Here is a 25500-nt window from a genome sequence, read left to right as displayed (position 1 = left end):
GAGCACACATTGGAATGGAACCTGACCTTTAAGAAGCAGCTGGGCTGCACTCCAAGTGGAGCAGGTAAAAAGTGGTTTGCATTCAGAATATCAACTCAAAAGACTGTTTTTCAAAAGGGAACTCCAAACTCAATGCTGAATTATTTTAATACAGTCAAAGAATGAGAACTTGTGCTGATGGTGCACGTGTAGACGGCAGCACTTCCTGAAGTCCAGACACGTAAGTTGCTCAAATCCACTTTGTGTCCCATTTTGGGGTGGGGGGGTTGTGGTGGTTTTCAGGGTTTTGTTGGTTGGTTTTCTAATGTAATCCATGGAACCTGCTTCTTCAGATTAGTGTGGCTAAAGATGTCAAGAAGAATGAAGGTGAAAAAAGCTTGGAAGTACTTATATTTTAGTAAATATTCAAATGTTACACTTCCCACTAAATACCATATAAGAATGTTCTTTTAAAAAAACAAGGATCAAAGGTAAATGTAAAGAAACAAGAAAACATTTTTTAAAAATCTGTTGATTTATATCAGAACAGTAGTGACTTGGTCTTGGGGTCCAAGGCATGGGGCAGCTGTAACAGCCTTGGGTTAAGAACTATTTCCGTTTGTGCCCTAATTATTTTTAGGGGAACGGTTGCAATTTGCATAATGAGTGCCATTTATGCTCATGTGATGGTTTAAATGAGGATGTAAAAACATTTCACTTGTAACATGCACAGTTCCTTTGGACAGCGGACAGTGTTTTTTCTGAACTCTTGGGATTGATGGAGTACGCTCAGAAATGCCTGCTCTGAAAAGTTGTTTCAATAAACTCATCTGGTGAAGGAGTTGTTGGGGCTGCAACTCGGGAAGCTTTGTTCCTTTAGGAAGGGAGCAAAGGCAATTCCGTGGGTGCCGGCCGACTTTGCACATGTCAGCCCAAAAAGCTGCTGGTGCTGGCAGCAAACAGTCTGTGTGGGGGAGGTAAAGGCCGGGCGGCTCCTGCCTGGCACTGCTTGTGGCAGCAATTCATGGGGATGTTCTGTTCTGAAGGTCGCGTTTGAATTTTGGAGGTGGGCTCCAGGAAGAAAAGGACTTTATTTTTATTTGGAAATGTCAAAACCAGGATTTTGCTGAAGCTAAAGCAACGAGACCAAGGTAGGAATAGAGTTTTGGGGGAATTTCGGAGCTTTCCCGCCTTTCCATTTGGTTTTGGGAAGTTTCATAGCCCGGAGGAGAGGCAGGGATGATGAGTGCCAGGTGTACAGAGGCTCACAAAAGAACTCGTTAGTTTTTAAGCACTGGGCAAAGACCTCAATGTGCGTTCATTGTTCATTGTCTTATCTCAGAAGTTCTTAAGCACCTTTGGAGTTTTAGCAAAACACCGTAAACCCTTGGTAAAAAGCCCTGTCTTTTGTCAGAAGAGGGATGAAGGCATTAAAGCCAGACAAAAACAGTCGTTTGCCGCTTGGTCCCTGGGCGTGGTACCTCTAGTTCTCTGTATAGTTCTGTGTAACTTGTGAAGTGTTGTGTCTCCTGTCTTTGTCCTGGCAGAATGGGGGAAAGAGGTCTCCTTGTGTATGACTAATAGCCTAAAGCTTTTGAGATATTTTCGTAAGACAGGACTGAATGCACTTCGAATAAAGTGGTAGGTCTGCAAAAGTATCTTCTGGTGGATAAAACTTTAAAATTTTCTAGTTGTGAAACGTGTTGTTTCATTTTACCTTACACGGCTGTCGTCGCAGAGGAAGTGTTCACATATATTATTCTTAAATAATTTAACACATAAGTAGTCACAGTATGTAAAAGAGTAAGTATTCTTGAAGACATGAGAAAGTCAGCAAGCTGAGAAGCATTTAAGACACTTACACGGATTCTTTACCCGAGTTAGCCCTGGATAACATTTCAGTAGTAGCTGTCGTCCAAAGAAAATGCAGTAAAATACAAGCCAGTCGTGTTTGGAAGTGAGGTACGTTTGTGTTGGTTTGTGGGGGTCCCTGAGAGGGAGATGTGGGCCCTGTGTGCCACTGCGGGCGCTGGGGGGGGTCTCTCACAGGACAGGGGGTGCCCGATCCTCAAATAGCACTGGGAATAGCCCTGGGAATGTCACCTCCGTGTCCCTGGGCAGGGCTTGTGGAGAGCTGGGGTTTGGGGAGGGTCCTGCGGGGTGGGGATGTGACTTTTGGGGTGTTTGGGGACACCCAGGCACGGTTCGGGAAGTGGGTCCTAATGGAGGGGGTGTTTTATTTGGGGGCGTCCCAGGATTGGGTTTTGGGTGATCTGTGGAGTGCCCCCAAACAATATGTGGCATGCCCAGATCCGTGGGGTGCCCAGCACAGTCTATGGGGTGCCCACTGGAGTTATAGGATGCCCAGACCATTAAGGTGCCCAGAATGCCCATGGGGTGTCTTATTATTTAGGAGGTGCCCATTAGAGTTTTGGGGTTACCCCAAACCATATATGGGGTGCCCCAGCACATCCTGTGGGGTGCCTGAGAGAGTTGTGGGGTGCCTGTTTGAGTTATGGGGTTCCCAGCACTATGGAGTGACCATTTGAGTTACAGGGTGCCCAGACCCACGGGGTACCCCAGAAAATTTATGGGTGAGTATGGAGGGGACCCCATGGGGGGTCTGCGGGGGAACCCCACGGGTTTGTATGGGGGGGAACACTGCGGAGAAGTCTGTGGGGACTTCATGGATGGGAGAGGACGACACTTAAAGGGGCTGTGGGGAAAAACGCACGGGTGGGACTGTGATTTAAAGAAAATCTAGATATTAATGGTAAAGCAAAATTTTATTACAGCTTGCCCATGGCTGGAGTCACGCAGGGAGCTCATACCTAAACAAAGTACGTGTCTACCGTGTACAAAAATGGGGTGATTTTTATACAGGTGGTTTCAAATATCTATTACAGACAGTTATTTGTTTAACACAGATTTTCTAATATAAGAATTTTATAGAAGATAATTTAAACAAAAGCTGTTCGGACTGCCCATTTACCCAGGTTTCTGCCCTCCTGCTGTGTTGACGAGGTGTTAACAGCCTTCTCTTATCAGCTCTTTATTCAAGCAAGCCAACTGAATCCAATTCCAATCCACCTAATTCCCTTCCATCCAAACCCTTTCTACCCCACCCATTCGACCCCATCCCATCCCAATCCCATCCCACCCCATCTCATTCGACCCCACCCCACCCCATTCCATCCTATCCCAAGCCCATCCCCATTGTCCCAGCCCCACTATCCCAATCCCACTGTCCCCCGGCTGCACGGGCAGTCGGTCCCTGTGCCGCGCTCGCGCTGCCAGCGCCTGGCCGGGGGGTCCCGCGCCTTCCCCCGCATCCACATCCTCCCCCGCGCCCGGAGCCGCACCGCGGTGAGTGCGGACAGGGGACGGGACCGGGGACAGGGGCGGGACGGGGGGACAGGGGAAGAGAGAGGGGCAGTGGGTGCGATAGAGGGGACAGAGGAGATACAGGGGGTGAGAGTGGCTGGTGGGACAGAGAGGACGGGGGGACGGAAAAGTGTGATAGAGGGGAACACGGTACGGGAGGTGCAGGGGATGAAAGGCGGGAAGAGGGGGAGAGACGGGTAGAAGAGGTACGGGGGGAAGGGAAGGACGAAACACGGATGGGGGGAGACAAAGGGGTAGGATAGAGAGGCGACTGGGAGGACACGGGGGGATAGGATGGGACAGGGGTGGATAACTTAGGGGGCAGGGGGGACAGAGAGGAGAGAGGACAGAGGGACAAGGAAGGAAAGGAAAAACGGGGGGACAGGAAGGACAGGTAAATAGAGGGGAAAGGAGTAGATGGAGGAAAAGAAAATGTCCTGGGAAGGGACTAGGGATGTCCTGGGCGAGGGAAGAGTGGAGTAATGCACGGCCCTGCGGGGAGAGGGGTGTCCTGGGGAAACCGGGGTACTGAGGTTAAGGCGATCTTGGAATATGAGGACTCCTGGGAACAGAGATCATCCTGGGGACAGAAGTCACCTCAGGGCCACGGAACAGTGTGGGGGAGTAGGGACCCCTTTTGGTGTTGGACACTGGGGACAGGGGACACGGAAGACAGGGGGCTCTCCTGGACACTAAGCAATGTGTGTGTGGCTTCTCTGGTGCCGGGGGCTCTCCAGGGACCCTCAGATGTGTGTGTGGACCCTCTGGAAAAAAAGGCATCCACTTTGCCCCAACCCCGGTGCCCCCCCGTTCCGTTCCCCCCTTGCCCCGCTATCCCAGCAGTTCTCCCCTTTCCCCCCGTCTCCCCGATCCCAGCAGTGCCCCCCAGTGCCCCTGCAGGAGCTGTGCCTGGTGCCCGATCGCTTCTGTAGGGGCTGGAGAAGGACACGGGGATGGTACTGCCCCCGGGAAGCCACTTCGGGCACGGGGGGGCACCCACCTGGGGTACGGAGGGCACCCAATGTAGGGTACGGGCTACGAGGGGCAGCCAAATGTGGGCACAGGGTGTGGGGGGATACCCACCTGGAGTACGGGAGCATCAAAATGTTTGAGTATGGGGTGCTGGGGGGCCACCCAAATTATGGGGTCCCGTTGGGGTAAGAGGTTTTCGCAGATGTGATCCAAGGTCCCCTTGGTTGTGGATCCCGGCTTGGCGGTGCCCACGGGGGGGCCGGGTGCCGGTGCCGGATCTCCCCTGCTCGGGGCAACCGCGGGGCTGGCAGGGGCCATGGCCATCCCGTACCCTCTGGATGAATCCCGAGGCTGGGCGCTGGATGTGGCCGTGCCCCGGAGGGAGTTGCGGGACGCGCGGGGCCGCTGCCGCCCCACCGTGCTGTGCGTGGTCAACCCCGGGGACCCCACGGGTGGGTATGAGGGGGAAACTTGCGAGGTAACCCCATGGGAACGTATGGGGGACACTCCACGGGTGAGTACGGAGGAGACCCCATGGGGGTGTCTGCGGGGGAACCCCACGGGTTGGTATGGGAGGGGGAACACTGTGGAGAAGTCTGTGGGGACTTCGTGCATGGGAGGAGAGGACGACACTTAAAGGGGCTGTGGGGAAAAACGCACGGTGGGACTGGGGCTCTGTGGGAGTCCATGACAGGACACGGGGTGCCCCCTGGGTTCCGCCGGCTCTGTGGGGGTCCCTGAGGGGGCAGAGGTGCCCTGTGGATCGAAAGGACAAGGCAGGTGCCTCTTGTGTCACTGCGGGCTCTGTGGGGGTCCCTGAAAGGACAGGAGTGCCCCGTGTGTCACTGAGGGCTCTGTGGGGGTCCCTGAGGAGACAGGGGTGCCCCATGTGTCGCTGTGGGCTCTGTGGGGGTCCCTGAGGGGACAGGGGTGCCCCGTGTGTCTCTGTGGGTGTCCCCGAGGGGACAGGGATGCCCCGTGTGTCACTGCGGGCTCTGTGGGGGTCCCTGAGGGGACAGGGGTGCCCCGTGTGTCTCTGTGGGTGTCCCTGAGGGGACAGAGGTGCCCCGTGTGTCACTGCGGGCTCTGTGGGGGTCCCTGAGGGGACAGGGATGCCCCGTGTGTCACTGCGGGCTCTGTGGGTGTCCCTGAGGGGACAGGGGTGCCCCGTGTGTCACTGCGGGCTCTGTGGGTGTCCCTGAGGGGACAGGGGTGCCGCGTGTGTCACTGCGGGCTCTGTGGGTGTCCCTGAGGGGACAGGGGTGCCCCGTTTGTCACTGCGGGCTCTGTGGGTGTCCCTGAGGGGACAGAGGTGCCCCGTGTGTCACTGCGGGCTCTGTGGGTGTCCCTGAGGGGACAGGGATGCCCCGTGTGTCACTGCGGGCTCTCTGGGGGTCCCTGAGGGGACAGGGGTGCCCCGTGTGTCACTGTGGGCTCTGTGGGTGTCCCTGAGGAGACAGGGGTGCCTCTTGTGTCACTGAGGGCTCTGTGGGGGTCCCTGAGGGGACAGGGGTGCCCCGTGTGTCACTGCGGGCTCTCTGGGGGTCCCTGAGGGGACAGACAGGTGTCCGGTGTGTCGCAGGCGCCCCCTGGTGGTCACCGAGAGGCCGCAGGAGCCCCCAGCGGGACGCGGGGCCGGGCGGGGCCGCTCTGTTGCAGCTGGTCCCATTTTCCCGCCCGCCCGGGGGGCGGTCCCGCCGCTCCCCTCAGCCCCGCAGTCCCGCCCACCCGTGAGGGGCTCAAAAAAAGGGTTTGGAGTCGCCTCAGGTCGGATTTTTGGCATTTTCAGGAGGGAGAGTGCGTTCGGGAGCAGCGTGAGAGGCAGTACGGCACAGAGGCAGAGGGTCTGTCGGTAGAGATGCTGGGGAACACCAGAGGAGACAGAGAACTTCGTACAGGTAAAGCTGAGGGAACTTTGCAGTTTCAAATACAGGATGTCTTGAGGGAAAACGCCAAGAACAGACTGACGATCTTTGAGGGAAAAACTGAATAGAGCACATTTTGAGGTGAATTATGAGATGTCTTGAGGGGTTTTGAAGAAGGTGCCCTGAAGGGTCCCTGACGAGCCAGGGGGGTCCCCGGGGGTCCGTGATGGTGCCCTGAGGGAGGCAGGGCAGCCCCGCTGGGCCAGCTGAGCCTCCTTTCCCGCCTCAGGCAGGGCGGGGCCGCCGTTCCCGCAGCCCTCAGACAGGTCCCTGAGGCGGCCGCAGGTGAAAGGCGCTTTGAAAAGGTGGATAAAAACTTGTGAAGTCTGTCTGGGGGAGGTTGTGGGCTGTTGGACACAAAAGCTGAGTGAGGAGCATTTTGGGGGGGTGAAACACGGGTCGCTGTGCGTGTCCCTGAGTGGGAGGTGGGTGTCCCCTGCATACCCCTAAGAATCTGTGAGGGGAAAAAGGGTACCCTGAGGGGTAAACAGGCGTCTCCTGTTTGGGCCCCGCGCCCGGAGCTGCCGGGGTGAGAGGAGACAGGGGAGGGACTGTGAAGGAGACAGGGAGAGAGGGGCACAGCGAGTGTGATAGAGAGGACAGGAGGGACGGGGAAGTGCGACAGAGGGGACAGGGAATGAGAGGAAAAAAGAGGGACACAGGGTAAGGGGTGGGACACTAAAAGGAGCGGGGGCGTGCCCCGTGTGTTCCTGGGGCTCTGTGGGGGTCCATGACAGGACACGGGGTGTCCCCTGGGTTCTGCCGGCTCTGTGGTGGTCCCTGAGGGGGCAGGGGTGCCCTGTGGATCGAAGGGACAAGGCAGGTGCCTCTTGTGTCACTGCGGGCTCTGTGGGTGTCCCTGAGGGGACAGAGGTGCCTCTTGTGTCACTGCGGGCTCTGTGGGTGTCCCTGAGGGGACAGAGGTGCCTCTTGTGTCACTGCGGGCTCTGTGGGTGTCCCTGAGGGGACAGGGGTGCCCCGTGTGTCACTGCGGGCTCTGTGGGTGTCCCTGAGGGGACAGGGGTGCCCCGTGTGTCACTGCGGGCTCTGTGGGTGTCCCTGAGGGGACAGGGGTGCCCCGTGTGTCACTGCGGGCTCTGTGGGTGTCCCTGAGGGGACAGGGGTGCCCCGTGTGTCACTGCGGGCTCTGTGGGTGTCCCTGAGGGGACAGGGGTGCCCCGTGTGTCACTGCGGGCTCTGTGGGTGTCCCTGAGGGGACAGGGATGCCCCGTGTGTCACTGCGGGCTCTCTGGGGGTCCCTGAGGGGACAGGCAGGTGTCCGGTGTGTCGCTGGCGCCCCCTGGTGGTCACCGAGAGGCCGCAGGAGCCCCCAGCGGGGCCGGGCGGGGCCGCTCTGTTGCAGCTGGTCCCATTTTCCCGCCCGCCCGGGGGGCGGTCCCGCCGCTCCCCTCAGCCCCGCAGTCCCGCCCACCCGTGAGGGGCTCAAAAAAAGGGTTTGGAGTCGCCTCAGGTCGGATTTTTGGCATTTTCAGGAGGGAGAGTGCGTTCGGGAGCGGCGTGAGAGGCAGTACGGCACAGAGGCAGAGGGTCTGTCGGTAGAGATGCTGGGGAACACCAGAGGAGACAGAGAACTTCGTACAGGTAAAGCTGAGGGAACTTTGCAGTTTCAAATACAGGATGTCTTGAGGGAAAATTGAGGTAAAACGCCAAGAACAGACTGACGATCTTTGAGGGAAAAACTGAATAGAGCACATTTTGAGGTGAATTATGAGATGTCTTGACAATAACAGAGGGGTTTTGAAGAAGGTGCCCTGAAGGGTCCCTGACGAGCCAGGGGGGTCCCCGGGGGTCCGTGATGGTGCCCTGAGGGAGGCAGGGCAGCCCCGCTGGGCCAGCTGAGCCTCCTTTCCCGCCTCAGGCAGGGCGGGGCCGCCGTTCCCGCAGCCCTCAGACAGGTCCCTGAGGCGGCCGCAGGTGAAAGGCGCTTTGAAAAGGTGGATAAAAACTTGTGAAGTCTGTCTGGGGGAGGTTGTGGGCTGTTGGACACAAAAGCTGAGTGAGGAGCATTTTGGGGGGGTGAAACACGGGTCGCTGTGCGTGTCCCTGAGTAGGAGGTGGGTGTCCCCTGCATACCCCTAAGAATCTGTGAGGGGAAAAAGGGTACCCTGAGGGGTAAACAGGCGTCTCCTGTGTCCCTGAGGGGTGTGAGGGACACAGTGAGAAAAAGGTGCCCTGAAAGGTTCCCCAGGGTAGATGTTGTGCAGTTGGAAGGGTAAAAAGTTTTGAACTTCGGCATTAGACTAAAGCAGGCTGTTTCACTGGGGTTATTGAGAGGGTCAACCATGAGCTAATCTACAGGTATCAGTTTTGGGAGAAATATGAGGTAAATGTCAGGGACAAAATAAACACATTAGAGGGATGTTAGCATGGGGTGATCATTTTTGGGGGAAAATCAGAAGAACTTTAAGGAAACACATAGGCAGCATTTTTGTAGCAGAGAACTTATGAGCAGGCAAGAAGATGAAAGTATTATAAAGAAAGAGGGTGTTACTTGGCTCTGCTGAATTAGCATTCATGTAGTTGATTTCGTTGTACAAAGTAAAACTACAGGTTGGGTAAAAAAAGATTTTTATGAAAGAAAATTATAATCAGAAAAGTACTCGATGACTCCAGATAAGCGAAAACGTCACAAAAATAACTGCTAAGAGAAAATTTTTACTTTTATCAGCAAAGGCATTTATTGACAACGTTGGAGGCAAGGCAGTTCATACTGGGCAAAAACTTGCCTAGCTTGTTTATGGAAAATAAGCTTTTTTATAGTCTTAAGTCTATAGTGAACACCTTCTAATTTCCATATTAATGACTAGGCGGAGTCTTGGGCTGAGCTTTCTTTTGGCTTCGAATTTGGGTTGGGGTCTCCTGACTTCATCCCTCGGGGTGGTCTTGACGCGTCTTCATCACTGCTGGACTTTTGCCTTTCTTTGTTCGATGACAACATGGGTCTGTAAAACTCGTAAAACCTTGGCTGTAACTCTACAAAATCCTGGCTCTTTACCACCTCGTCCTATAGAGATGTCTAGGTTAGTGGAATGTGTGACTCCTAACCTTGCTACACTGGGCTCCTGACAATTTGTACTTGAACATGGTGGCTCTAGGACTTCATGCTGTTCAGTGGCCTTGCTGTGCAAACAACACTTTGCAGAGCAGAAATAGAAATTTCACAAAACTAGGGGCTTTTGGTCTCTTTTCTCTTTCAGTCCCCCCAGTGTTTCAAAGTATACAAAGTCTTTTGTTCAGTTTCAGTACTATTGGGGTTTAATATACATGTGTATTGCTGGTATCACTTACAATTTTTGTCTTTATTGCTTTATTTGCACTACAGCTACACACTGAGCAGTGCTAGCAAGAGTATTGCTGTTGCTGTAGTTATGACTGGGGGTACCAGGGACTTAAATAGCTTATGAGGCAGTGGGCAAATAGCTTATAAAAATGCTTTACCAGTGGTGGGTTTTTACTCGTTTAACTTTGGTTGAGACAGTTTCAATGCTTTCAGTATCATGTTTAATTTGCTTTAGCATGTGCTGAGGTTTTCTTAAGTGCCCCAGCATTTCTTTAAACAGGTGAATATCTGTGCTAGTTCTGCAATTCAGGTGTATCATGACACAACGTATAATCACACAAAATTCTAACATGTACACAGCTATAGCTCACATAAAATACATACACTGCTAAAATACTGAATAAAGTCTTGAGACTGTGGCTATTTCAAAACAAAAGTTTGTGTTAAAGTCATAATAGTTGCCAAAAGTTCAGCAATTTGTGTCGAGTGAAATTTGAGGGTTGTCGGTCTTACGGGTTCTGAGGTTTATTTTTTCTTAGGAGTTTTCAGGGAGGGTTTTCTTTTATCCAGACTGCTGGGAACAGGGTTAGCAACATTTGAAACAGTCTATTTCATCTTTCTTGTAGTGGGTCTCCTGAAAAATTCTTAACATACACAATCACTAAAGGTACATAAATACAGTTTGCTAACACATAATGTTATTTTATTTAATAGAATTTTAATAAATTTTCTTGATTGGTTAATTTTGCACAGGAATGTTTCTGGTCACTTAGGAAAGAGATCCGTGAAAACTAAAAGGTAACAGAAATCTCCCCCCCCGTTAGGAAATGAAAAGTCAATTTGCTGACTTTTACTTAATAGGCATCTTTTGTTTTGCTGCCGTGAGTGCCCCCAGAAACAGGACTTGGAGCCCAGTTAATGTAGGATAAGATCAAAAGGTACATTCTTTAATGGCCAGGCTTGGGGCTTTTAGGAATACATGATGACATCTTCGTGCTGCCCCCTTCTTCCTAGAACACTGATTTCCATGGGGTTTATAATATTGCCCACCCAATGCCCAGTTTACACATCTCTCAGTCCAGCCCCAGTCCCACCCCTGTGCCATCCCCCAGGATTTGGGGACTGGGGTCACTGGGACCCCCTGTTCTTCATCAGCTCTTTTTCCTCGGGCTTTGGAGTTTTTCCAGTGTTCTTAGACTCAAGGTTGTTGATTTATGTTTGGTCTTGTTTTGCAGACCTTTCTGATAGTTGTCAGCTCTTGTACCTCGAAGAGAGCCTAAATAGCTAAAAGAATTTGAGCTCCTGATCTGTGGTAGGGGTTGGGATGTATAAACAATGAACATGAGCTGTTACAAGTATGAACAATACATTTGCTACAGTTACAAATATTTCTAAAATCTATAAAAATGAAAAATCAGAAAACCCCTTTGGCATCAGTTTATTGCTCTTTGTTGTATTTTGGTTCTAGTATTTGGGTTATTTCTCAAAGATGTTTTCCATTGAAATGTAACTTGTTTTATTGTTGTGAACAGGTTTGGCTTTACTACTCAAGTTTTTAATTTTTAGTGTGTTTTTTTCATGCTCAGTTTTGCAAAGTGCTAAACTAACTTTGTATGTAGAAACTAATTAACTTTTTTGTTACTATTATAAATTTTGTATTTTTCTTTGAAATCTGACTTTTGATACAGTATCTGTTTACCAGGTTTTTGTTTGTTTCTGGAACTAGGGCTGCTATTTGCTTTTCACGGTTTTAGCAGCTTGTTTTGCTTTAGCATTGGCTTTTATGTCACTTACTTTTTGCACACTGGGTGTCCCCCACGCTCCTGGGGGGCTGTGAGGGCTACACGGACAGCGACAGGTGCCGTGAGGGCGGTGGGGGGGGCTCGGCCGTGCCGTAGCTGTGCCCTTTCCCCGCCGCTCCCCTCAGCCCTGAGGCAGGGCAGGCGAAAGGTGCTTTGAAAAGCTCCGATAAAAGCTTGTAGAGTCGCCCTGGGGCTCATTTTGGACTGTTGGAGACTAGGGAGTGTTGGCCTACAGCATCAGAGCGCAGCAGGGTGTTTCGTGACAATTCTGAGGGAAAAGCTTATTGAACTGAGGCTTCATGAGGTAACTCAGCTGCCACAGAGTTTGATAAAGCTGAGAAAACTGCAAAAGGACACTTGAGATATTTGAAAGGAAAATCATTATGTAAAGTGTCAGGCCAGAAAGAAGATCTCTGAGAGAAAAATTGACTTACTGGGCTTTTCCTGAAACGGGAACATGTGAAAAAAAAAAGAGAGTGCCTATGGGGGACAAAAAAAACATTTTTCAGAGCAATCTGGCATAACTATTAGGGACAGAATAAACATCTTGGAGGGATATAAGCGTGGGGCCATCCTATTTAAAGACAAAATCAGAAGTACTTCAGGGAAGACATTGGTAGCATTTTCATAGCAGGCATCTGCAAGTTGGCAAGCCAATTTAGGTAGGAGAAAGAATGGACATTTAAGCAGGCTGTGCTAAACTAGCATTCTGGATGTGTGCAGTTCTTTTAGTTGTAGAAACTAAACTTGCTGATGGGGTGAAGGAGACAGATTTTTCTGAAAAAAAAATTCACCATCCTAGGGAATGACTCCATAAATTAGGAATACTGTTTTACGTTCTTTCCAATCATGGAGTCAAAGTTTAACAAAGGATCTTGGACGTAATTTTCCTGTAAGAAGAGAAAAAGAATGGTAATAAGTACTTCATGCCGAGTCCAGCCACAGATTTTTCAAGCAGCAAACGGGTTAGAAGGCTGAAAAGGGAGGAAAACAAAAGAAAAGAGGATGAATCACATTAAAATTTTGGTGTGGGTTCAGGAGACAATATATAATGAAAACAAGTACTGCTCCAAGACTTAAGTCCTTGTACAGGAGTAGAGGTTAATAGAGAGACCTCAGGGCTAACCCTCTTCTCTTTATCTTGCAGAAGCTGTCGAGAAACAGATGGAGATGGACATCGAGGAAAGAGTGCAGAGGAGGATCAGCAGCATCGAGGTCAAGGGGGAGCACAAGACAGGCCTTCTGGGCAAACAACTGTCCCTGCCGTCATCGGGACAGACACACATGTTGAAGTGCAGCAGGAACCTTCAGGGTGCCCCGCTGGCTTTCATTGGGCGACCCCCCCGTAAACAGGGCTGGGTCTTTCCTTTGGTGTTTTTGGCCTTTTGCCACGGTTCTCCTTTGGCTGCCCAGGGAGAGCGGGAAACACTGTAAGGAGAGTGAGAGAGCCCTTCTCCACATCCCAGGGGCAAATGGAGGTATCCTGACTGCAGGCCACCGTGTCAGCGGAGCAGGGCTTCTTTGTTTCCCTTGGTGCCTTAGTGCCTGGTGGCGGCTGCTGGCCACGGTGACCCCCCTGTAGCCTGGGCATGTCACAGCCTGTGTTCGTTGTCCAGCCTTGAAGCCGCCCTGCGTAGTCAGGGGCTTGAGGTGTCTGGGCAGGCCAGGGCAAGTCTGAGGCCGTGTTCTCCCGCTGCTGGGTGTCAGGAATGGCTCGCCGCAGGTTGCTGCTCAGAGCTTGCTCCCTCTCCTGGGACGTTGCCCCTTTGTGTCTCTGTCTTGTCTTTGTCGGTGTGAGTGAGAGAGCGAGCGTGTCCCTTGGTCCCCCTAGAAAAGCAGGTAGCGTAGCTTAGGCTTCCCAGGAGGGAAAGAGGGGCTCTTTGTAGGAAGCTGTGGGGTGCCATCCGTACTGCACAGCAGCAGGTGGCCGCCTTAGACATGGCCTGGCTTGTGCAGAGGCCACGAGGGCCTGGCAATGTGGAGGGGCTTAACAGCTGCCAACGAGCAGAGGACATGACATGGCCCAGCTACAAAGCGTCACAGTGGACGACAGGCGCCAGCAGCCACAAAAGGTGGCAAGGCAATAAAGAAAGCCGTGCCCTGTTTTCAGGGTGGGCTGGGGTTGAGAGATGTCCATTTTCCCATCGGGGGTGAAGAACGGGATTCTCACCCTCCTTCCTGAATTGCCCTCTCTCTTCAAACAGCCAACGAAGCACCGTTAGGAGGGAGGGTGTCTGGGTTCCCCCGAGGCGGAGAGAAGGAGCCTCCGCAGGCCTGTGGGCCCAGGGCCGCCCGTAAGTCTGGGCCAGTGCCCTGGAGTCCCGGGCACTTTGCAGACTAGCAGCGTCTCGAGCCCTCTGTAGTCAGAGGTGCAGCCTCGTTGGCCAGTGCTTTGTATGCCCAGCTTCCTTTGCCCAGAGGGCCTGGCTCCCAGCAGCAGACGGGGCGTCGCCGTGACCACTCAAGGTGAGGTTTGGAGAGGTTTGTGTCAGTGGGGGGCTCTGTGGGTGGGTTTGGAGTGACTTGGAGGTCTCCCTCTGGGGATGTAGGGTCCCTGTCTGCTTCCTATGGAGGAGCTGGTGTTTCTCACACCTGCCTGTGTCCTCCTTCCTTTGCAGAAACCATGGGAGAAGAGAGCGGCGGCATCATGCGGACGGCAGTGCTGACGTGGGAAAACGCGGAGGTGGCACCAGTGGAAGTTGGAGCGTTGTGTGGAGCCGTGGGGGGGTGTGGTGGGAGTGGGCAGGTGGTGGTGGCTTGGGGAGCTCGCTCTGGGTGCCCGTTTCACTGACTTGAAGGAGTTGGAGCTTCTCGGACTCAACTGTGTTATTCTCTTTGCTTGACGGAAGCCATCCGAGAAGAAAGCAGAGCCAGGAGCGTGGGACGGCGAGGCAAAAGAGTTCAGAAGAGGATCAGCAGCGTCGAGGTCAAGAGGGAGCACAAGAAAGGCCTTCTGGGCAAATGAACCTCTTTGCCATCACGGGGTCAGGCATACACGTAGGAGTGCGGAGGGCATCTTCAGGGTGCCCCCGCTGGCTTTGCGCTGGGTGACCCCCCCTGTAAACAGGGCTGGGTCTTTCCTTTGGTAGTGTTGGCCTTTTGCCACGGTTCTCCTTTGGCTGCCCAGAAAGAGGGGGACAACCCTGTAAGGAAGAGGGAGAGTCCCCTTGGCCACACCCGATAGGAGAATGCAGGTCTCCCGACCCCAGCCCACCCTGTAAACAGGGCAGGGCTTTTTTTTTTTGCCTTGGCTCCTTTGTGCCTGCTGACGGCTGCTGGCCACTGTGACCCCCTGTAGCTGGGCCGCGTCACAGCCGCTGTTCTTTGGCCAGCCGTGAAGCCCTTGAGTGTAGTCAGGCCCTTGAGGCCTCTGTGCAGGCCAGGGCGAGTCTGAGGCTGTTGTCTCCTGCTTGTGGGCGGTAGGGATGGCTCGCTGCAGGTTGCTGCTCAGAGCTTGCTCCCTCTCCTGGGATGTTGCCCCTTTGTGTCTCTGTCTTGTCTTTGTCGGTGTGAGTGAGAGAGCGAGCGTGTCCCTTGGTCCCCCTAGAAAAGCAGGTAGCGTAGCGTAGGCTTCCCAGGAGGGAAAGAGGGGCTGTGTGCAACAACTGGGGCGTGCCCTCAAAACCCACAAACGGAGACACGGCCCAGCCTCGGCCCTTCTTTCCGAGGAGGCAGCAAAGCCTCTCGGTGACCCGCCTGTAGCCAGGGCCTGGGTCTGTGTCAGTGCTGCTGGTGACGTGCCAGCATGTGCCCGCCCTGTCTTCAGGGCTGGGGCCCTGTCCTCGCGACCTTAGGCCGTGGAGGGCATTGTTGGGGGTGCCGAGCCTAGAAGGGGCAGCCTTGTAAGCGGGGCTTTGTACGACCCCAGTGCTCGGCGGGCGGTTGGAGGGAGCCCCTGTAATCAGGTGGGTATTCCTGGCCCTGGCCGTTCCGAGGTCCAGGGCCGAGAGGTGAGCAGCTCCCTGTCCATGGAGGAAGGCCCCCAGGCCTTAGGCCGTTAGCTGTTTTTCCTGGTACTGGAATCTTATTGCTATTAGGGCAGGGGGAAGCCGAGTCCTGTGGCTCCCTGGGTGTGCACCCGCCCGTAATCGGGGTCCGGGTCTGGGAGCCTCGGTGCTCCCTCAGCTGGCAGGCTGTGCGGGGCGACCGCCCCGTTAGCGGGGAGCGGGTCTGGGTGCCCTCGAGGCGGAGAGAAGGAGCCTCCGCAGGCCTTTGGGCCCAGGGCCGCCCGTAAGTCTGGGCCAGTGCCCTGGAGTCCCGGGCACTTTGCAGACTAGCAGCGTCTCGAGCCCTCTGTAGTCAGAGGTGCAGCCTCGTTGGCCAGTGCTTTGTATGCCCAGCTTCCTTTGCCCAGAGGGCCTGGCTCCCAGCAGCAGACGGGGCGTCGCCGTGACCACTCAAGGTGAGGTTTGGAGAGGTTTGTGTCAGTGGGGGGCTCTGTGGGTGGGTTTGGAGTGACTTGGAGGTCTCCCTCTGGGGATGTAGGGTCCCTGTCTGCTTCCTATGGAGGAGCTGGTGTTTCTCACACCTGCCTGTGTCCTCCTTCCTTTGCAGAAACCATGGGAGAAGAGAGCGGCGGCATCGTGCGGACGGCAGTGCTGACGTGGGAAAACGCGGAGGTGGCACCAGTGAAAGTTGGAGCGTTGTGTGGAGCCGTGGAGGGGTGGTGGGAGTGGGGGCAGGTGGTGGTGGCTTGGGGAGCTCGCTCTGGGTGCCCGTTTCACTAACTTGAAGGAGTTGGAGCTTCTCGGACTCAACTGTGTTATTCTCTTTGCTTGACGGAAGCCATCCGAGAAGAAAGCAGAGCCAGGAGCGTGGGACGGCGAGGCAAAAGAGTTCAGAAGAGGATCAGCAGCGTCGAGGTCAAGAGGGAGCACAAGAAAGGCCTTCTGGGCAAATGAACCTCTTTGCCATCACGGGGTCAGGCATACACGTAGGAGTGCGGCGGGCACCTTCACGGTGCCCCCGCTGGCTTTGCGCTGGGTGACCCCCCCTGTAAACAGGGCTGGGTCTTTCCTTTGGTAGTGTTGGCCTTTTGCCACGGTTCTCCTTTGGCTGCCCAGAAAGAGGGGGACAACCCTGTAAGGAAGAGGGAGAGTCCCCTTGGCCACACCCGATAGGAGAATGCAGGTCTCCCGACCCCAGCCCACCCTGTAAACAGGGCAGGGCTTTTTTTTTTGCCTTGGCTCCTTTGTGCCTGCTGACGGCTGCTGGCCACTGTGACCCCCTGTAGCTGGGCCGCGTCACAGCCGCTGTTCTTTGGCCAGCCGTGAAGCCGCCCTGCGTAGTCAGGCCCTTGAGGCCTCTGTGCAGGCCAGGGCGAGTCTGAGGCCGTTGTCTCCTGCTTGTGGGCGGTAGGGATGGCTCGCCGCAGGTTGCTGCTCAGAGCTTGCTCCCTCTCCTGGGACGCTGCCCCTTTGTGTCTCTGTCTTGTCTTTGTCGGTGTGAGTGAGAGAGCGAGCGTGTCCCTTGGTCCCCCTAGAGAAGCAGGTAGCGTAGCTTAGGCTTCCCAGGAGGGAAAGAGGGGCTGTGTGCAACAACCGGGGCGTGCCCTCAAAACCCACAAACGGAGACACGGCCCAGCCTCGGCCCTTCTTTCCGAGGAGGCAGCAAAGCCTCTCGGTGACCCGCCTGTAGCCAGGGCCTGGGTCTGTGCCAGTGCTGCTGGTGACGTGCCAGCATGTGCCCGCCCTGTCTTCAGGGCTGGGGCCCTGTCCTCGCGACCTTAGGCCGTGGAGGGCATTGTTGGGGGTGCCGAGCCTAGAAGGGGCAGCCTTGTAAGCGGGGCTTTGTACGACCCCAGTGCTCGGCGGGCGGTTGGAGGGAGCCCCTGTAATCAGGTGGGTATTCCTGGCCCTGGCCGTTCCGACGTCCAGGGCCGAGAGGTGTGCAGCTCCCTGTCCGTGGAGGAAGGCCCCCAGGCCTTAGGCCGTTAGCTGTTTTTCCTGGTACTGGAATCTTATTGCTATTAGTGCAGGGGGAAGCCGAGTCCTGTGGCTCCCTGGGTGTGCACCCGCCCGTAATCTGGGTCTGGGTCTGGGAGCCTCGGTGCTCCCTCAGCTGGCAGGCTGTGCGGGGCGACCGCCCCGTTAGCGGGGAGCGGGTCTGGGTGCCCTCGAGGCGGAGAGAAGGAGCCTCCGCAGGCCTGTGGGCCCAGGGCCGCCCGTAAGTCTGGGCCAGTGCCCTGGAGTCCCGGGCACTTTGCAGACTAGCAGCGTCTCGAGCCCTCTGTAGTCAAGAGGTGCAGCCTCGTTGGCCAGTGCTTTGTATGCCCAGCTTCCTTTGCCCAGAGGGCCTGGCTCCCAGCAGCAGATGGGGCGTCGCCGTGACCACTCAAGGTGAGGTTTGGAGAGGTTTGTGTCAGTGGGGGGCTCTGTGGGTGGGTTTGGAGTGACTTGGAGGTCTCCCTCTGGGGATGTAGGGTCCCGGTTTACTTCCTACGGAGGAGCTGGTGTTTCTCACACCTGCCTGTGTCCTCCTTCCTTTGCAGAAACCATGGGAGAAGAGAGCGGAGGCATCGTGCGGACGGCAGTGCTGACGTGGGAAAACGCGGAGGTGGCACCAGTGGAAGTTGGAGCGTTGTGTGGAGCCGTGGGGGGGGGGTGGTGGGAGTGGGCAGGTGATGGTGGCTTGGGGAGCTCGCTCTGGGTGCCCGTTTCACTGACTTGAAGGAGTTGGAGCTTCTCGGACTCAACTGTGTTATTCTCTTTGCTTGACGGAAGCCATCCGAGAAGAAAGCAGAGCCAGGAGCGCGGGACGGCGAGGCAGAAGAGTTCAGAAGAGGATCAGCAGCGTCGAGGTCAAGAGGGTACAAGAAAGGCTGTCCTGACAAACTCTCCCGGCCATCACCGGGACAGGCATACACGTAGGAGTGCGGTGGGCACCTTCAGGGTGGCTTTGTGCTGGGCAACTCTCCATGTAAACGGGGTTTGGTGTTATTGGCCTTTTGCCACGGTTCTCCTTTGGCTGCCCGTAGAGAGGGGGCAACCTTTGAAGGAGGGTGAGAGTCCACTTGGCCTCACCTGATAGGCGAATGCAGTTCTCCGGACCGCAGCCCACCGTGTAAGCAGCAGGGCTTTTTTTTCTTTGCCTTGGCACCTTGAGCCTCGTGGCGGCTGCTGGCCACGGTGACCCCCCTGTAGCCTGGGCATGTCACAGCCTGTGTTCGTTGTCCAGCTTTGAAGCCGCCATGGGTAGTCAGGCACTTGAGGTGTCTGGGCAGGCCAGCGCGAGTCTGAGGCCGTGTTCTCCCGCTGCTGGGCGTCAGGAATGGCTCGCCGCAGGTTGCTGCTCAGAGCTTGCTCCCTCTCCTGGGACGTTGCCCCTTTGTGTCTCTGTCTTGTCTTTGTTGGTGTGAGTGAGAGAGCGAGCGTGTCCCTTGGTCCCCCTAGAAAAGCAGGTAGCGTAGCTTAGGCTTCCCAGGAGGGAAAGAGGGGCTCTGTGTAGCAAGCTGTGGGGTGCCATCCGTACTGCACAGCAGCAGAAGGCAATGCTCTCAGACTTGGCCTGGCTTGTGGAGGGGCTTCGAGGCTGGCCAGAGAGCAGAGGCTAGCCTCAGCCCTTCTTTCCGAGGAGGCAGCAAAGCCTCTCGGTGGCCCACCTGTAGCCTTGGTCCCTTGGTTTCTCTTGGACTCCTGTTTTGTGTCACTGGGTCCCTGAGGATGTTGGGGCTTCTTGGGGGTTTCTCTAGGACACTGTAAGTTCCTGGCGGTCCCCGGGTCTCTGGGGCTGGCAGAGTGCAGCTGTGCTCTGCAGAGAAGAAGTGGAGCACTGAGAGACTCAAGCAAATAAGAAAACCATTCCTGATGTGTAAATTATGTACATATGTAGAGTGTCTTAAGTTTAGAGCCTTTATGTTTGTTTAAATAGAAATTGTGTTCTTATAAAGAGCATCTGAAAAATAAAAATCATTGACTTCATTTGAAACAAAAATGTTATGCAAAGATTGTCATCTTTCCAGAGGCTACTTTTTCCTTTAAGTTTCCACAAATCCTGTTCTGAAAAATACTTTGTGCCCATGCTCAGTAGTCCTCTACTGCTGTCAATTGCTCCATGGTTACCTGGAATGTGTATAACTTCTTCTGTGTAATACATTGTATGCAATTATTTATAACATCACGTTGCTTTGACACTGGGTATAAAGATGTACTGTTGCAATTGGCTTTCATCAAGGTTACTTATTTTGACAATAAAATGATCATCTCGCCTCAAAGGACTGGTAAAACATTCAACTGTGTGAAAATTTTGTGAGCTCAAGAGTACGCACATTGGAATGGAACCTGACCTTTAAGAAGCAGCTGGGCTGCACTCCAAGTGGAGCAGGTAAAAAGTGGTTTGCGTTCAGAATATCAACTCAGAAGACTGTTTTTCAAAAGGGAACTCCAAACTCAATGCTGAATTCTTTACAATGACAACGTGTGCTGATGGTGCACGTGTTCATGGCAGCACTTCCTAATTTCCAAATACCTGCGATTTTCTAGTAATGGTTTCCCCCTGAACTCTGGATCTTCTTTTCTTTTGTTAGTTGATTAAATCCACTCTGTGTAGGGATTTGGTTTAGAGGGTTTTCTGCTGAGTTCTTTTTTGAGGTTTTTTTGGTTGGTTTTCTGCTGTCATGCCTTACATTAGCGTGGCTACAGATGTCAAGAACAATGAGGGCGAAAAGAATCTTGAAGCATTTATATTGTAGTAAATAGTCAAAGGCTGCACTCTCCACTAAATACCATGTAAGAATATTGTTTTCAAAAAAGCATAGAATTTCAAGGTCAATAAAGAAGAAAACTGTAGAAAATCTGTTGATTCGTTCATCTTTACACTAGTGACTTGATCTTGGGGTCCAAGGCATGGGGCAGCTGTAGCAGCCTCTGGTAAAGAGCTGTTTCCACGTGTGCCCTACTTTTTTTAGGGTAGTTATAGCAATTTGCATAATGAGTGCCATTTATGCTCATGTGATGGTTTAAATGAGGATGTAAAAACATCCCCTTTGTAACATGCACAGTTCCTTTGGACAGCGGACAGTGTTTTTTCTGAACTCTTGGGATTGATGGAGTACGCTCAGAAATGCCTGCTCTGAAAAGTTGTTTCAATAAACTCATCTGGTGAAGGAGTTGTTGGGGCTGCAACTCGGGAAGCTTTGTTCCTTTAGGAAGGGAGCAAAGGCAATTCCGTGGGTGCCGGCCGACTTTCCACATGTCAGCCAAAAAAGCTGCTGGTGCTGGCAGCAAACAGTCTGTGTGGGGGAGGTAAAGGCCGGGCGGCTCCTGACTGGCACTGCTTGTGGGAGCTTTGGCACGGGAACCTGGAGACCAGGTGAGAAGAGCCGAAATCAACCTAAAAATGGTAACGAAGAAACCAATACAAATAACATAAAATAATAAATCAAATAGGAGGTTTTGTTGGTGGCCGACGGCGGGAGTGGAAGCCGCGGCTGTAGAAAAAGCGCCGTTCCCCCCGCGCCCGTCGATCCACCGACTTCCCGCTCGGGCCCCGGGCGGCATGCGGGGGGGGGAACGAAGGCGCTCGGCTGAGCTGCAGTTCTCGGTCGTGTCCGCCAGGCGGCGCCGGCGAGGCAGACGGGGGGCGGCCGAGGGCGGGATTCGAACCGGCGTTTGGGGAGAGAGAACCGCGTCCCAGGCGGGCGCCTTGACCGCTCGGCCAGCGGGGCGGGGGCGTGGTCACGGTGGGGCGTGTGCAGCCGGTGCGGGATGGGCGCGGCCACGGGGGGTCGGCACCGCGCTTCGCGCCCTTTAACATTCAAAAAATATGACGAAAACTACATGAAAAATCTAAGAGTCCCCCCGGTGGGGTGCCGCGCCGCCGGCGGGGAGGGGGAGCGAGCAGAGGGCTGGATCCGACGAGACTGACAGGCGCGCCCGCCGGTGGGTGCCGTTCAGCCGGCGGGAAGGCGGAGCTAGCTGGGGGCTGTGCCGCCTCCGGCTTCGCCGCTCTGCCCTCTCTGCTCGCTCCCGGCATGACCCCCGCCCCTCCGCCCCCCCGCCACACGCGGCCCGAGCGGGCCCGAAGCCTCCGCGGCGCGGCCCTGGCCCGGCGCTCCGGGGAACGAGGGGGCTGCGGGCGGCGGGCCCAGCCAAGGAGCCCCTCGGGGCAGCTTAACATTGCAAGTTGCTCGGGCCTCCCCCAGCTCTCCATTTCTTCTCTGCAGAACACAGCTGGATTCTGGCTGCCCCGGGAGAAGTGGAGACCCCGAGTACCTCCCGGGGACCGCCACGATTCTCCCAGGGACTTAAAACGCTCCCCGCCCCACCGCCCCCGTCCCACTCCGAGACTTCCAGGTACCTCCATGGTCCTACAGGAACCCCCAAGGACCCCCAACGCCCCCAGGAGACCCCCCAGGGACTCCCACCATCTCCCGGAAGCCTTCTGGGACACTCGTGGACACAGAAGGAACACCAGAGACGCCAAACAGCCCCCGGGATCTACCGGGACTTCCTTTTTTTTATGGATTTGGTTTGCATACTTTCCTGTATTTTTTATTTTACAAAGCCTGCAAAATAAAACGAGGCGCCGCAAAGCCTTCTGGGTTCCACCGACGCTTCCGGGACTCATTCCTTTGTCATGTCGGTTTCCTCAAATTTTTAATTTTATTTTTAATTTTATTTCTTTTATTCCGTTTTTACCATTACGGGCCGTGCAGGGCGGGCACGCCCCCGCCTTGCTGGCCACGCCCCCGCCCCGCTGGCCGAGCGGTCAAGGCGCCCGCCTGGGACGCGGCTCTCTCTCCCCAATCGCCGGTTCGAATCCCTCCCTCGGCCGCCCCCGTCTGCCTCGCCGGCGCCGCCTGGCGGACACGGCCGGGAACTGCACCGCAGTCCAGCCCCCACCACCACGAATGCCCGCCGGGACCCGAGCGGCGAAGGCGCTGCACGGGCCGGGGAGCGGCTCTTTCTCTGCAGCCGCGCCTTCCACTCCCACCGTCGCCCAATAGCGAAAGCTCTTATTTTATTTTTCATTTTATGTCATTTTTGGTTGCTCTTTTGTCACACTTGTTAGCTTTATCTTTTTAAATTTTGATTTTTTAAATTGATTTTTTTGTACTTACATTAATTTTTCTCCTTTTTTGGAGAGTTTGCAGGCACAGAGCCTGCAGCACAGACACAGCTGAGGGCTCAGGGACACTCAGCAGGCACAGAACCTGCAGCACAGACACAGCAGAGGGCTCAGGGACACTCAGCATCCACAGAACCTGCAGCACAGACACAGCAGAGGGCTCAGGGACACTCAGCAGGCACAGAACCTGCAGCACAGACACAGCAGAGGGCTCAGGGACACTCAGCATCCACAGAACCTGCAGCACAGACACAGCTGAGGGCTCAGGGACACTCAGCAGGCACAGAACCTGCAGCACAGACACAGCAGAGGGCTCAGGGACACTCAGCAGGCACAGAACCTGCAGCACAGACACAGCAGAGGGCTCAGGGACACTCAGCCACTGCCATGGCTCTTCATGCACAGGGCACAAGCTCAGACACTCTCAGAGCAGCAGCTATTGAGGGTGAAACAGCTCATCTCTCAGACAATCTTTACTTACCCAAATCTTGAACAAAACAAACACTATCTGGGGTAAGAGTTAGCTGTGCACTCAAAATGTCTAATTTTATATGAGCTGCCTGAATCTCCCACGTCCATGCAACTGAACAGGAGACAACCATTAGTTATAGGCCATCAAGGAGATAAATCTTCATCTTTAAAATAGCATATATTTGAGCTGATTGCTAAACTAAGTGCTGTGAAAAATAAGGCCTTTCTGAGGTTACCAGGAAAACCTTACAAAAGCCAAGTTCCAATGAACAAGAAGACACAGCAAGATCTTGCCTTCTGCCTACAACACACTTCATTTTGCTGATTAACAAACCTTAGCAAGAGACCATTCTCACAGAGGCATTTCTTCTCTGCTGAATGCAGCCCAGGGATGCAGAGCCCAAGCCACCTACCCTGCCTGGGCACGCTGTGAACAGTTTGTGCAGAGACTGGGCCAGCTGGATCCTGGGATTGTTCACCATTTGCCCCACAGGATCATGTTCTTCCTTCCCAGCAAAGGCCAGCTGGGAGAATGCAGTCTGATAGCCTGGAGTATCCTCTGTGTCAATGAAGTGCTCCTTGTCAGGGGTCGTGTCATCCTCAGGCAGCTCGAAGAGGCCAAGGAGGGAGGGCCTGCAGCAAAGGAATCCTGGGGGGAGAGGGGAGGGGAACAGTGAACAGGTGAGGACAGCCTGTGCTTCACAAGAACGCTCAGATTACCTGGAACCCCTTTGCAGGGACTTGCTTAACTCCTGGCACTGTCCCTGTCCCAGGGAAGCTGCACTAGGACTGTGGGTCTGGGTCCTTTCCAGGCACAATGCAGCTGCTCATATTAACAGCATCAGCAATGCCCTCATTTTTTAGCAGCTCAAATTGCTGTGATACAAACCCAAGAATAGCAATTCTTTTCCAGATTACAGCTTTTCTCTAAGTACATTCAAAAAGAGTTCTAGTCCTGGATCCGGTTACTGTCATTCAATTTGGGCTACCTGAGCCCCCAGACTGCTGGACTGCCTTTCAGTCTCCAGAGCTTTCCCCCAGATTCCACTTTCAGGCTAAGACACTACAGCCTGTCAGGTTGTGAGTATTCTCAGGCCTCCTGACTAGGACAGTTACAAGTCAAAAGTGGGCCCAGCTTTCCAGAAGGAATGCAAGCTGACAGTAGCCTAATTCCCTTCAGTGGAGCTCTACTCAGCCAAATCCAGGCTCAAACACATCTCAAACCAGCTCTGCCATTTGCTTTGAAAACACACTTCCCTTTGTGCAGTGAAGGATGAAAAGGTATGAAAAGCCTCAAGCTCAGCCTCACCACAACAGTGGGCCTGAAGAAATGCCAAAGGAGTTTATTGGAGGGGCCTATTCTGGTGAAAGCTCCTACTTTCCAGACCTCCAACAGCATCACCAGCAGACCCTGAAGAAGTGTGGCACCTACCACGGCTTGGGGTACTCAGTGTCCATCACGGGAGGACATTCTGTTAATGTCTTGGTGATGCCAACAGCACGGATCTGCTTTTCAACTTGTCCCAGACTCTTTCTGGATTTCAGGAATCATCATTTTCTCCAAGCCCGTTTCAAACATCCTAGTATGACAGTTAGAGAAAATCTTAGAACAATTTATCACGCTATGGTGACCAAAGAAAAGCAGAAACCACACAAAGCACCAGGAAACAGAGAACACAAGACAATTTGTTTCTTAACAATTGCTGCCCTCTTACATAGATGTTTGCACATACAAACTTTTTACAAAGGATTAAAACCAGAGACAGCAATCCTTCCCTTTTATGACCCGCTCAGGAGATCAGTAACTTGAACTATCAGTGAGGAACTGTGGGCAGAAAATCAGAAATGAACCCCAAAAGGAGAGGCACCCGGGCAGTCAGATTAGCGCCAAACCTCCTTTGCCATTTCAGCCAGAGAGACAACTCTTTCCTGCTTCAAAGGCAAAAACTGCACAGCAGCCTGAAATACAACCCAAGCCAACAGAACACACTCCCTTTGGCTGTATGCTGCCAAGTATTTCCTGCAGAGCTCATGTCCCATTTCCTGTGCCATACTAGTTAATGAAGAGGAGAAAGCAACGAGAAAAAGGATGAAGTAAAACTCCAGATGAAAACAAGAGAATTGCTTCAGAGTCAGCAGCAAAATGCATTCTAACAAGGAGACAGAAAGGGCAGCCTTCATAAATGTTCCCTTTTACTGAAGGGCATTAACTTGCTGCTCCAAAGTTTGCCTAAAAACTGCTCATCTTCTCGGGCACCACAACACTGAAACGTGGAACGCTGGAAGCACCACTTCCATTTGGTTGGTGGAACACCACTGGAAGAACCCTGTAATTCTTGCTCCTCTACAGGAGGCATCAAGCAGATTTTAAAGGATTAATAACAGACCTTGTGTGATCTGTGTAGAGATAACATCACAAATTTCATCAGCATGGCCATCTGCCTGGGGATGATTTCAACAATGTGTCACAGCTTTGACAGAGGAACGTAAACCCTTCCTCATAACTTTATTCCCATGAAGGCCAAAATGACACAAAAGCATGGAATGTTTCCCAGCATGAACACAAACTGCAGAGAGCAGTGGTCAGAATGGCTGTGCT

At 53.8% G+C, this 25500-nt stretch overlaps 1 long non-coding RNA gene across 1 annotated transcript; it reads left to right on the top strand.

The window, feature by feature from the left end:
• Positions 1–914: 914 nt before the first annotated feature.
• On the top strand, positions 915–13028 carry LOC139673954 (uncharacterized). The gene is made up of 5 exons (XR_011698245.1): positions 915–1941; positions 2775–2819; positions 6125–6233; positions 7754–7862; positions 12511–13028. It is a non-coding gene; the product is annotated as an uncharacterized lncRNA (long non-coding RNA).
• The last annotated feature ends 12472 nt before the right edge of the window (positions 13029–25500 follow it).

This window comes from Pithys albifrons, chromosome 7 (genome assembly GCF_047495875.1).
Source record: "Pithys albifrons albifrons isolate INPA30051 chromosome 7, PitAlb_v1, whole genome shotgun sequence".
Lineage (NCBI taxonomy): Eukaryota > Metazoa > Chordata > Aves > Passeriformes > Thamnophilidae > Pithys > Pithys albifrons.
The sequence above is the reverse complement of the archived record's forward strand: the minus strand, read 5'-3'. Positions and strand labels throughout refer to the sequence as shown.